Source organism: Lissotriton vulgaris, chromosome 12 (assembly GCF_964263255.1).
Source record: "Lissotriton vulgaris chromosome 12, aLisVul1.2, whole genome shotgun sequence".
Taxonomy (NCBI): domain Eukaryota; kingdom Metazoa; phylum Chordata; class Amphibia; order Caudata; family Salamandridae; genus Lissotriton; species Lissotriton vulgaris.
In genome coordinates, this window is record NC_141700.1 from 128,136,330 (window position 1) to 128,148,907 (window position 12,578).

General features: G+C 42.9%; 1 protein-coding gene across 3 annotated transcripts in view; it reads left to right on the forward strand.

Moving 5' to 3' along the window:
* CRTC2 (CREB regulated transcription coactivator 2) overlaps positions 1-12,578 on the forward strand; it is a 215,045-nt gene that overhangs the window by 172,265 nt on the left and 30,202 nt on the right. The window lies entirely within an intron of this gene.

Consider the following 12,578-nt stretch of genomic DNA (forward strand, 5'->3'; position numbering starts at 1 on the left):
AAGGGGCCCTTACTGGTTCCCCGCTGGCGAGTATGCTCTTGGCGGCAGTTGGGCCCCTGTTTCCACAGATGAATCTGGCCCAGCGCCGGCCAAGCCACCTTGACCATCCCAATGTCAACACTCCTGAAGCCACCAGCGCCCTGTGGTGCACGAGATGCAACTCCAACTTTGGCATTGGACCCTGAAGAAAACCAGCCTGGAGACCCTGTTATGGACTGGTGTGAGCAATTGGTGGATGCCAGTGGATTTGACACCTACCCAGATACTGGCTTGGTCCCTCCTCCTACCGTGGCTATGGAGAAGCAAGCCACATTTACTATGGTGGTGAGGAGGCCTGCCAAGGTCCTGGACCTTCAGCTGTACTCCATGGCCTTCCAAGACTGCTTCAACTGTGAGTCACGCCTTCAGAACCGCTTCTCCCATTTAATGAAGCACTCACAGATGTCTTGCTCTGGGCCTAGTCTAAGCCTTGCACAGGGTCTCCTGTGAACCGGACAATTGCTTGGCGCCATTGCTCCATCCCAGTGGGACCCCTCTTTCCTCATCCTAAACCCCACCCTGGAGAGCTTGGTGGTCCAAAACTCCACTTCCCGAGGAAATCCTGGTGCTTTCCATTTCACCCCACTGGATAGGGAAGCCAGAAGTCTGGACACCTTGGGTAAGAACATGTTTTCTTCCGCCAGCCTCGCATTGCATTCTTTAAACACAGCATGCCTTCTGGGCCGCTACTCCCATTCGTTTTATGATTTGTTGCATAGGTGCTGCTCATGTGTTTTTCTTGGCCTAAAAACACATGCAGCACACTGAAATCTTTTGGATGTTCCAGGATCTAGGAAGGTTATCTTCTAGGAAAACCGTTTGAGGCACTGATTTAAATTTGCATGTGTGTGCCTTCACTGATTGCTCTTTAACTCTTTTGCTACACCTCCCTGCACCTCTTCTGCTTAGTGTTTTAGGTCATCCCACATTGTTCTCTTCCACCAACATATTAATACTCCTGGATTGTCCTGGAAATGTTCTGGTACTCTTTCCTCCGACTGGGTAGTGGTGTGGCAGGCAGTACACAGACTGTGTGGGTCATTTGCAGTACTTTGACGCCACAGTCCAAGGAGATGATAACTATAAAAGAACATTCTCTCACAATAGAGGTGAAAATGCAGGTAATGCTCTCACATGAGTCAGAAAATAATAACTGAAGCTATGGTGCAGCATCCAGTACAAAGCATGATGAGCTAAGAAAGTTACTGGTAACCTTTAAGTATGTTGTGTTTTAAGCTTTGCAGGACTGCTGCTATTTGGCTGCATTTCCTGCGTGTTCTCTTTTATTTAGGAAATAATGTTAGTTTGGTTTTGTTTTGTAGCAGTCTTGATTTTGTTTTGTGCTGAGCCGTCAAGAGGAGGCCAAAAAAAAAGAGTGGCTCAAAACATTAATTTCCCATGTTAAGTTACATAGGAAACTTTGATCTCTGAGATACAAAAAAAGAACTGAACAAAAAGAACTACACCAAAGTTAGTCAAAGTGTGTTTTTGTGATTTGGTGTAATCCGTTCAGCTATTTTCAAGAATTAGCTTATTTAAAGAGGGTATTGGTTTGGGCTTGAAGGGATTAAAATGTATATCTGGACTGTTGGTGTCCGGATATGCTCTAGTTGATCAGCTTAGAGTAGACTAGTCAATAAAAATATTTCTAGCATTCTTGTCAAGAATTTTCAATTCTATGAATGACATTGAGGCGAGAATTATGCTCCTCTTTCCTTTACTGCAAAACACAGCATCCATTAGTATTCAAAGAAAAAACAGTGCTACATTTCCCATGATCCAAGACCACCCCCTCTTTGACCCACCAGTCATGTCCCATCTATAACTACTCATTGATAATTGGTACTTTATTGCCAATTTCGGAATTGCTTGAACGTGTCCCCGCGTGCCTTGGCCGATCTGGAGCGGGAACTTTGGCAGCTACGCTGTACCCGTGTTTGAGACCTGTCCAAATGCACATGCGTGATAAGGGTAGCATTTGTACTTCAGGCTTTGTGTGCTTGAGCTGCAGCCGGATTACTCTGAGATGAGCCACTTTCCTCTGGTTTCCCCCCACGCAGATGAGGCTGATCAATACAATCAGAGCTCCCTCCACCAGATCCGAAGTCTCCGTTCTTGACATAGAATTCTCCTTGTCGGGCCACGATGTCGACAGTTTGTTGTGGCATGCATTACAGGACTCTGACATTGTGCCTGTGCCCTGAAAGTGAATTTAAAGTGTACATATATATGAGGGCACAGTGAGCACACTCTGACCACCTGAAGCATGTGTAGGATTACTTCCAAGGAGACCACCACCTGTTGATTGGCTGGCAACAACATGGACAGTATGTTGTGGCAGACATTATAGAACTCTGACACATGGTCCCTATTTAAATGCATTGTAGTGAATGCCAAGTTTTGAGGGTCGCAAAATGATGCACATAAAGGGTGATAACCGATTTTAGTCCCAATATAAATTATTTGTGTTATCATGTAGTTACTACTAATCCGTAGGATCTGCACATTTGTTAGACTACATAAACTAGGGGCTTGGTGCCTAGAATGATTCCAGACACCACCGCAGGATATGGTGGCCTATAGACCAGCTTGCTCACAGTGCCACCATAAGCCCCTCTAACCTTATCAGGCAGTAATTGGTTTCTAGTAACCACTAAGCATGACAACCCTGACCCTTTCGTGATCGTGGAACAGATCAGAACCTTTCGATCAGTCATTCATACTCACTTGTGCTCAGAGAAGTATACAGAAATCACAGTGGGACGTTTTCAATATATTTATTGAACCAACGTTATTCTTGCATAGGATACATGTGCTGCGATAATCTGTAGACAAAAGCAGATGAAGGTGATTACAAGCACCAAATAGTGGATACAGTTCTACAATGGTGCTAAAACAGTGTATATGTGCAGGCATATAAACATGGCAGTAATCTCGCGTACTCCTACTATGCGAAACCCTGCTCACTAAGTGTACCTAGAGTACCCCACCCTCCTAGGAACAACCCAACCCCATTACCTTGTGAGACACCCCCTCATGGAAATGTCAGACCGCTGCTTGGTGAAGTCTCAGCATGCAGGGACCCACGGTTTCAGCTGAAGTGCTTCCTCTACTAATCTATCATGATACTCATTATTTATAATAGAAAGCAGCCTTACAATCTATGTGTAGATTAGCAATGTTATGGATATGTAGATAGCTCTGTCACCCTCTGAATGAAGATACAACGATTTTTGTACCAAGGGCGTAAAGAGGCCATGTACATTATGTTTGCGGCAATGTGATAATGTTGTATATAGCTTGTTGTGTAAATAAAAGCAGTTTCAGAGAAACTAATCCAACATTGCAGTACATGCAAATATGTGCCAACATTCACAGCTGAAAACTAGGACAGTGTAAGAAAATAGCCGCTTTGCTACATGGGCCTAATCTGGGAGTATAACTGGGTTATACTAATTTTTGGAATTTTGGTGAGTTCTCATGTGATTTTACTCTATGAAAAATACTGACCTTCCGCTTGGATTTGATGGCTACAAAGGCCGACCTCCATCAGAACTGCTTCACTTCTGAAATATCTAAAAACAAATGTAGCATCTTTCAAAAGCTTACAGATCAAATTCTAAGAGTTCAATCACACCACCAGAATCATTAGTAATGTCAACAATTTTTGCTGGAATATTGGCAATCCCCCCTTAGGAAAAAATGCATTTTCTTTATTCCCTATCACTCTCACCCCACTGGTTAACAATCTGGAATCCCCCCAGCCCCCCCCCTCCTTGGAGTTATGGATCCAGCGTTTCGATTCTGGGGCAAAGGATACCCAGCTTGCTTGAGGAAATTCTGTGCTGATGGGGGAGCTCCGGATCAGGGTAGATGTGAGCGATCACTTCCATCTCACTAGAAGGGATGCTTCTAGACTCGCAAGCTTTACATTGGTTGGCGGTGGTGAGACTTTCAGGGACACTTGTGCAGGGAGGAGTCTCTCCTAGAGTCCCTCTTCACCAACAATATCAGCCATATTGGCATATGGCTCTACAAATCCATCTTAGAGCTAAACCCACACATGCGAAGTTAAGTGGAAAAGGGACCTGGGAGTGTAGATAGATGTCTGACGATATTTGGAAGTCCATCTGGCAAATAGCTCCAAAGTCCTCCAAATGTGTAACACAAACAGAATGCTTATAAACTGCTCCTATGGTGGTACCTCATGACCACAAGATTACACAAGATGTTCGTCAGCCCAGATGCATGTTGGAATGGATGCGGGAACGTGGCACATTACTCCACCCCGGGTGGTCATGCTCTCACATCCAGGCTTTCTGGCGAGCTGTTCTCTCACTCCTTTGCGCTATCATGAACATTACTTTCCCACATGCTCAATCCCTTAATGTTTCTAGTGTTCAGGGCCTGTACCCTATGACCACCCCATTGGGAGGATTGATGACCCACCTTCTGTTGTCGGCTCGTCTTAGCATAGTCCAGATGTGGAAATCTCAGAGGCCACATATGCTCAGCCTCTGGTGGGGGATGGTCAATATATATGCCATGGATAATCTGTCAGCAATGATCCACAATAGAGTACACAAGTTCGGACAGATATGGTGCCCATGCATGACTTATGTAAAGAAGTATCCACCCGGAGCGAGGTGCAGTCCCAGCAATGTCACAGATTCTTCGCCGCTCCAGTATCTGCGATATGTCCCATTTGTTAGACAGTAACAGAATGGACACTCAGGCCTGATGATCAGACATTGAAGCCTATGTACCAGTTATTGGTATTTATAGCCCTTTCACAAAGTTGTTAAAAAAATGCTGTAATATAAATATAATCAGTGATCTCATCAGGGACATAATTTAACGTCATGGGTGATGTAATATGTGAGGTTATAAGCAGTCTGAGATAGAGCACAAGATCTAGTTAGTTCTCTAAACAATAACTGGCATATGTTGGTGCGTTCAGAATTTTTTTAACATTAGTTCAAATGTCATTCCACCATCTGTCACTTTAACCATTGTTTATCAGTGGAAATATATATATATATATATATATATATATATATATATATATATATATATATATATATATATATATATATATATATATATATATATATGTATGTGTGAGTGTATATATATATGTGTGAGTGTATATATATATGTGTGTGTGTGTGTGTGTATATATATATGTGTGTGTGTGTATATATATATGTGTGTGTAGTTTGTTATTTTAATGTACATATATTGGATGTATATATTGTTTTCAATAGACAAAAGCATGATCTGAAAATGTGGCCTCAGATGGACTGACTCTAATTTCTCATGCAAATAGAAACGCTCCTCGTAATTGTCTGGTTTAACTAGTGTAATGTTCTGGGAGCCTGCGAATGGGCATGAGTATTCTAATGTTAATGGCTTAAATGAGTAGTTCTAAGATGCAGAATTAGAATTACAAATAACTTTTCCTTTCTGTTCTTTCCTCTGAAAGCAAATGCAGATGGTGATTTGCATGTCTAGATTAGTGGTTCTTAGAACGATAATTCTGCCATCTGAAGTTGATAAACTTTCCGCCGTTGCACAACTACCTTGGATTCCAAAGTATCACAATCAATGTCCTTCCAAATGGGTGTTATTTTTTCCCAGCCTGTTTACTGTTCTGTCTAGATTAGCCTCTTATTCAGCCATGTGGCGAGTCATCAGTGGGATGCTGAATAAGAGGGTCTTGTATTTCCTAACTGATTTTGTCGTGATTTCTGCAGATACTGTGACGTTTTGTTTCCTGGAGTCTTCACTATCCCTACTGACTGCATTTCTAGTGTTTGCAGAAAGCTTCATGGAATTAACTGTAAAGTTGGTAACTGGAATGACTTGCTTTCATTTATGGTGACTGTGTGTGGCGGGGTCCCAGTAAGGGACCGGAGACAGGATCTAGATATGTAGGGTTTTATTTTCATAAAGGTCTTTTTGTTTCGAGTGGAAAGTCTTTCTCGTGCATGCTCCGCGGGATCCATGGTACTAGTGCCCTCTGGGGTGTGTCTCGAATCTTGCTCTTCTCCCTCCTGGGTCTTGGTACTGTTCCTCGGTTTCCGCACAGCAGGATTTGTAGAGGAAAGAGACAGAGCGGCCCGTCAGAATACTGTTCTCTTTTGGTATTACCCGGGGAAGGAACCAGTGAGTGAAGGGATCATCGTTGACTTCGTCTATATACAAGCAAAACTAGGTACACGTGGTATGAGGTATACTGTGGTGAGGACAGGGTGGAAGGGAATAACTGGAAGGAGGGGGCTGAAACGATTATATATAAAAGGGGAGGTAGGCACAAGCATGTCGGTTGAGCTATTTTAACGAGACAAGTTTCCCCGCCTCCCAACCTAGTCCGACACCCGCTGCCGTACCTGCTGATGTTATAATATAAGGGTTGACCCAACAGTACTGGGACCTGGGTAATCAATAGTACATATAAAGGGGTCCCAGTTGACACAATGTGAAGAACACAAAATCACAGTTCATACACACAATATAAACAATGATGGACTTCCAGAAAGAGTTACTCTGGGAAATGTTATTTAATACACATCCTCATTTGCAAGTTAATTGCCAGTACTTTTAACAAACAAGAACTTAGACTTATTCTTATTGCCCAAGAGAGGAGGGGCGTGGGAAGGAAGGATAGGTGAGAGGAGGGAGTGTGATCAGGGTAGTGCAGAAATCGGATCAGTTTCAAAAGAAATAACAAGTGGTCTCATATACATTCAAAATTAAGTACCACACTGACGTATATACATTGTCATTCAAGTATTTTTTACAATTGAAATACTCCTATCCCATTATAAGCTACCACAGCCAATCATGATCTGTTGTTGATGGGTAGGGGCAAGCAAGGGTGTGTCAACGTTTCGACCCCAGAAGTGCAGGCTGAATCATGCCCTACTGCGGGGTCTTCATCAGGACAGGTGGGAGTGGGATGTCGGGGTAGTGAACAAGGGCACCTGTAGAGAGAGACAGGCTATTTAGTATGGGGAATCTTGCTTTTATTCAAAAGGGCTGTAACAGTCACACCATATTACCTAAAAAGGCACGCCGAATCGCGTGACACCGTCTAGGGTTGGTAGTGGGCCAAAGGCTCCAAATTTCAAAGGGGAGCGTAAACCTAAAAAGTAATTAGTCTTGAATCAGATTAGTGGGCAATCATAAAGTAAGTCCCACATCACCAAAATTTACTTTTGTCAAAATGTGCTAAAATTAGGGAGCATCAAAGATTACCCAGCCAGGTTAAAAACAAAGGACATCATCACACAATGGAGGATGAACCAACCAAACAAACATCAGGATAAACCCAAATCGTATTGTCATTTTAAATATACACGGCTGGGAAAAAACCGCTTGTTTCTACTCCAAAATCGAGAGGCGGGTTGTGTATCAACTTAGTGCCCAGAGTGAAGCTCAGTGTCATGCCAAACTTCAGCAAAAATGTCAATACATATAAACACGTAAATCATATTTACCCAAAATTCATAGGCTAAGGTGAAACTTCATAAGGCTATATTTGCCGTCAATCCTTTGCATGATGTCTTTCAGTAGTTATTTACTGGCCTAAAAAGGGGGAAGGAGGGGTGGAATAGTAAGGATGAGTCTAAGTTCTTGTTTGTTAAAAGTACTGGCAATTAACTTGCAAATGAGGATGTGTATTAAATAACATTTCTCAGAGTAACTCTTTCTGGAAGTCCATCATTGTTTATATTGTGTGTATGAACTTTGATTTTGTGTTCTTCACATTGTGTCAACTGGGATCCCTTTATATGTACTACTGCCGTACCTGCTGAAGCCACGCTCCTTCTCCTGGAACGTGGCTCGTGGGGACGTTGGCCTCCTGGTTCAGCAACTCCCTCGCTTGGTACTCCCCTCGCCTCTCAATACCGGTTCTCTCCTTCTTCACCTCCAAACGCCGCTCGAACTCCTCTCCATGCCAGAAACTACTCTCCGGTGACATCACACGCCGTCTTCGGGTCTTCCTCACTTTAAGCCAATCCTACCGACCGCACGTCCGCTGGGGGCGTGTCCTCTTCCTCCTCACACGCCCAGTTAATGGAGCCTTCCCCCATTTCTTCCTCTTGCGTTCACCTTAGAGGATGCCTGTCACTGCTCCACTCGTTCTGGTGTGGTTGAAGAGAGGTAGGGGTAGTAGAATCAACAACCCACCATTCATTAGTAGGGGAAGTCCCATCCAACCGCCTAGGCTCTCTGTTACACTTTGATAGTTCTGTTGCAGCTTGATGCACATTCACTGCCTGGTGCCTTGAAAGCATCCTTATAAGTTGATAATCTGGATACGCATGGACATAGGACCTTTTGTCATAATTTGATGCAGACATTTGGATAAGCTTCTGCAGAATGAACAAAATGTGTTTTTTATGTTCGCCGTTGGCCACAATTTCTAGCAACAGTTTTATCAGTTATTTGATTGCTAGGAATTCAGCAGCCGCTGATCTTAGAGTCACTATTGTAAACATTTCTGTTTGGTTCTTTCTTTAGAGTGTTTTAAATAGTCTTTGCTCTAAGATTATTATCCATCCTTCTGTATTCCTCTAGAGTCCATCATTGGGGTGTATGCCCTATTTGCATTTTGTTTTTTTTTGGCACCTTCTCTGCTGCTCCCTGCAGCTAACTAACAATGATTTAACTTTCCAGTTTTCTTTTTTGCAGGTTTCCTTGTGCTGTGATTAATAAATTCTTCAGCAATGCAAAGATGTTCCTCGTACAAATAAGTACACCTACTTGTGTGATGAAATTTACACTGCAGCACTTCATTCCTGGGAGATTCCTACCACAAAGCTCTCCTCAAACAGAGTGCAAAAAAATGGGGAATAAGGGCTGGGAATCGGGTCGGCTTAATTGTGTAGACTTGTGGTCCTCCCAACTCCTTTCTCCTGCTGCTGTTGTGAAATAATTGTCCTTGGTGTTGGACTTACACATTCTGGCAGATACTTCTACCTGCAGTTTCTTCACTTGTAGATAATTGCAGACACCAGACTAGTTCCACAAACGTCAAAGCTCTAACATCATCATTAGGGGCACTAGCTTCTTATTGATGTGTTTGATGGCATCAAATGACATCAACAAAGCCATATTACACCCAACCCAACACAACAATGTCCGATCCCTTTTCCACACCTTCAAAGGGAATTCAGACCTCGCTCTGTCCTGAGTCATGAGTTTTCCTCACACAAGAACTTATCTTAGTACAGTGTAGATACCTCTTCGGAAGCGTTCAGTATGCCAGACCTGTAGGAACTGCAAGGGACAAATGTCCATCACGGACCTGCAGACCATCTGTTTGTGGTGCTTAAGTTCTGACCTTGATTCCAGTGCTTGTTCCTCCTGTCAGAGCATGCATTGTAAGGCCATCGGAGAGCATGATGCCAGTCTTCATGCCCAGGGTACACAATGGTTGGCAAAGTTGTTGTCACTTGACTCACTTCTCACACTGGAGTGAAGAAAAAGAAGCACAGAAAGCCTAAGAAGTATGGACGAGGTGATTCACATCATGACACCGGACTCCCACAGGATCTTCATCCTCTAAGGTGGAGTTAGTCGTGTTGGTGTCCCGTGACTCTGTTCCAGCCGGCTCCGAGCCAGTTCCACTACCAGAATTGACCCTCAGGCTGACTCCACTATCTCTTTCGGCTCCATCAGCGCCAATACTGTCAGTGGAGGGTATACCAGTGCTGTAGCCTTACTTTTCAAATTTCCAATCACCAGGTATGGGTCCTGCAATGTTCCTCACACAATGTTTGGAAACGTTGCTAGGGTGTCAAATCGAACAGGTTTAACCATAGGACCTTCAACACCTCTCAGCGTTTTTGCCTATAGTCCATACCAAGTTGGGACGTCAGCTGGAGCACACCAACTCCAGCCTTCTCTTGCGTGTAGAACTCTGGCATGCCACCATCAGCAACGTGCCACCACCGGCTCTTTGCCTGGAGTCACTAGAGCAGACTCTTCTATCTTTGGAGCTCCCCCTATCAAGATATCCAGAACAGAATCTCAGAGGCGGATTGGTGAAAAGTAGTATAGAATGTGGATCTACTACCTTTTAGGTTCAGACTGTGCACCTCTGAAGCTATATGCAGCTGATGATGATGGATGGAATCCTTATGAGCTAACCGGGTTTGCATCAGCTAGTGACCTTGATACTTCTCTGAAAATGGAGTTCAAGATTCCGAATGGACCAACAACTCTGGAGATTGTCTTTTTCCACTGTGGTCAAGAAAGCAGCAGTGGTTTTGGATTTACTGTCGGTGTTTGTGGATGTTAAGACCAGTGTCCTAAGTGAGGTGCTACTATCCCTCGGTTCCGACATTAGAATCCTTGCTCCTCTTCAATGAAGCACTGGTGGAACCTGTCCTGGGTGCGTGGTGAAAGCTTTCTTCTGCAGCTGAGGTCAATAGGCTAGTTGGCGGCGTTTAAAATAATTTATTTAATTTGGGATATTACATTAACATATGTAGAATACACACATTTTTCTTGTTGCACTAGGACTGATGCTACTCATGATAATACTACAGGAACATCACAATTTGAAAACCATCACTTGAGTTCCCCAACAACTTCGGATAGTGAGACTTCACAGTTTGTATATTGGAGTACTAGAAACCGGATGACATTATTGAACCATCAACATCTGCTGAACGAGTCTACACTACTACTACTACTGCTACTTCGCTACTGTTTCAGTAACACACATTAATTCTGTATGTGAACCTCAAACAACCAAGCATGGGCCTCATAGATGTCAAAGATGTGAGGAAGATGGAGGGCTTGTTGCACAACATTTTCATCAACTAGAGGGCGCTCTGCTAAATGTAGAGAAAAAACAGTGTAGACCCACGTGATTTATCACACAAGGTTGATGCTTTACAGAAAACAAATCATACAGGTTGTGAGTAATTGGGCATCAATATTTTTGATTTGGCAGTTGCAGTCCTAGCATTATGCCAAACTATGTTAAAAGTGGGAAGAGCATAGTGTTGTGTATAAATTCCAAAATGCTCTTCACTCAGTAAAATGTACTACATAGATGTGTTGCATATCTTTAAAATTTCAAACACAGTTAAGTAGACATAATTGTAATATCAATAGAAAATTACAATTTGTAATGTTTTAGGCTATCTATCAAGGGTTGATGCATTTTTAACATCAGTAGTAAGACAGCGAGTGATGAAAGATTGAGCATCAGCTATCCTTCTGTCAGGAATGTGCTTTAAATACTTATAAGCAGAAGTGGGGAAGGGAACCCATGTGCAGAATACAAGACAAACCAGTAGACAGGTTAAGAGAAAGTAGGAACCTAAATGAAAGAAGATATGGTTGTTGATATTGGAGAGCATTGGTTTCAAACATTGTGTGAAGAACTCTGGACATAGTACGTTGCCTTGTTCAATCAGTAAAAGCTACAGTGCTTTGAAGACTCCCCGACACAAGCAGATGTAGGGAACATAAAATCTGAATGTGCACAGGGATGATGTGGTTGCATCCAGGTGGCATTGCACGTGTTGGCTGCAGGTTATTAATTAAATCTAAAATGTGTGTTTTTGTATTTGTTTGTATTTTAAAATATTCTGGGTCCCTTTGTGAGTCTTGCTCTCACTATCACTTCCCGTCTCAAACTTAAACTCTTTGTCTGCTTCTAGCTTTCTCTCCTACTCTGGCCTGCCCTCAGCTGCCTGCACGTTTCCACTTTGCTGAGTAGACTATGCTCACTCACATTTAAATGTTGAAGAGAGCACATTGTGCCCACTTCTTCACACACAGTAGGCCCAGATCTTTCTCCTTCAGTCCCCCCCATATTAGTAACATCTGCATAGCAATGTAACCTGACCTGGTGCATGATGTGCCTGATTAGAGCTCAGGTTTTCTGTACTGTGAGTGTAGAATTCAGCGAAGTCTGCCACCTGTGTTGAAATTGAAGCTGTTTATTATAGGAACTTGCCGCGTTGTGGTAGCACGTGGGTCTTTTTTTAAGAGCTAGACTGAGGCTTCATGGTAGTGGGAAGCTGATTGCCTGCCTTTATAAAATGTACTGCAAGAATAGGATATTTCAAGACTAAACTGTTCAGTGATCCCCATGCCTATGTATAAAAGAGTGGATTTGCGCTTTGTCCACAGGGCGTAGAGAAAAACATGAAACATAATGAAGTGGTTGGTACACTTGTTCATGTTGTTTATGGCCCTGCAAAATAAATCCTCGAAGGGATTTCCCCTCTTTTGATAATTCTCATACCGATGAAGACGTAGATTGAGCCTTTGTCACTGAATATAGTTAGAATCGTGGCTTTACTGACAAAGATCTTTAATTGCGATTTCACAATCAGATTAGTAGCCATTATATTCATGGATGAGTGACCCTTTGATGATGCTTTAGTTTATCGACAAGGTTGTAAAAACTCTTTCTTGCACAGCTGACGGAGAAACATTAAGTGAATATGTAATGTAGTCATGTTTGGTGTGAGTGCAAGGTATTCATGTGATTGTTCTGATGTTTG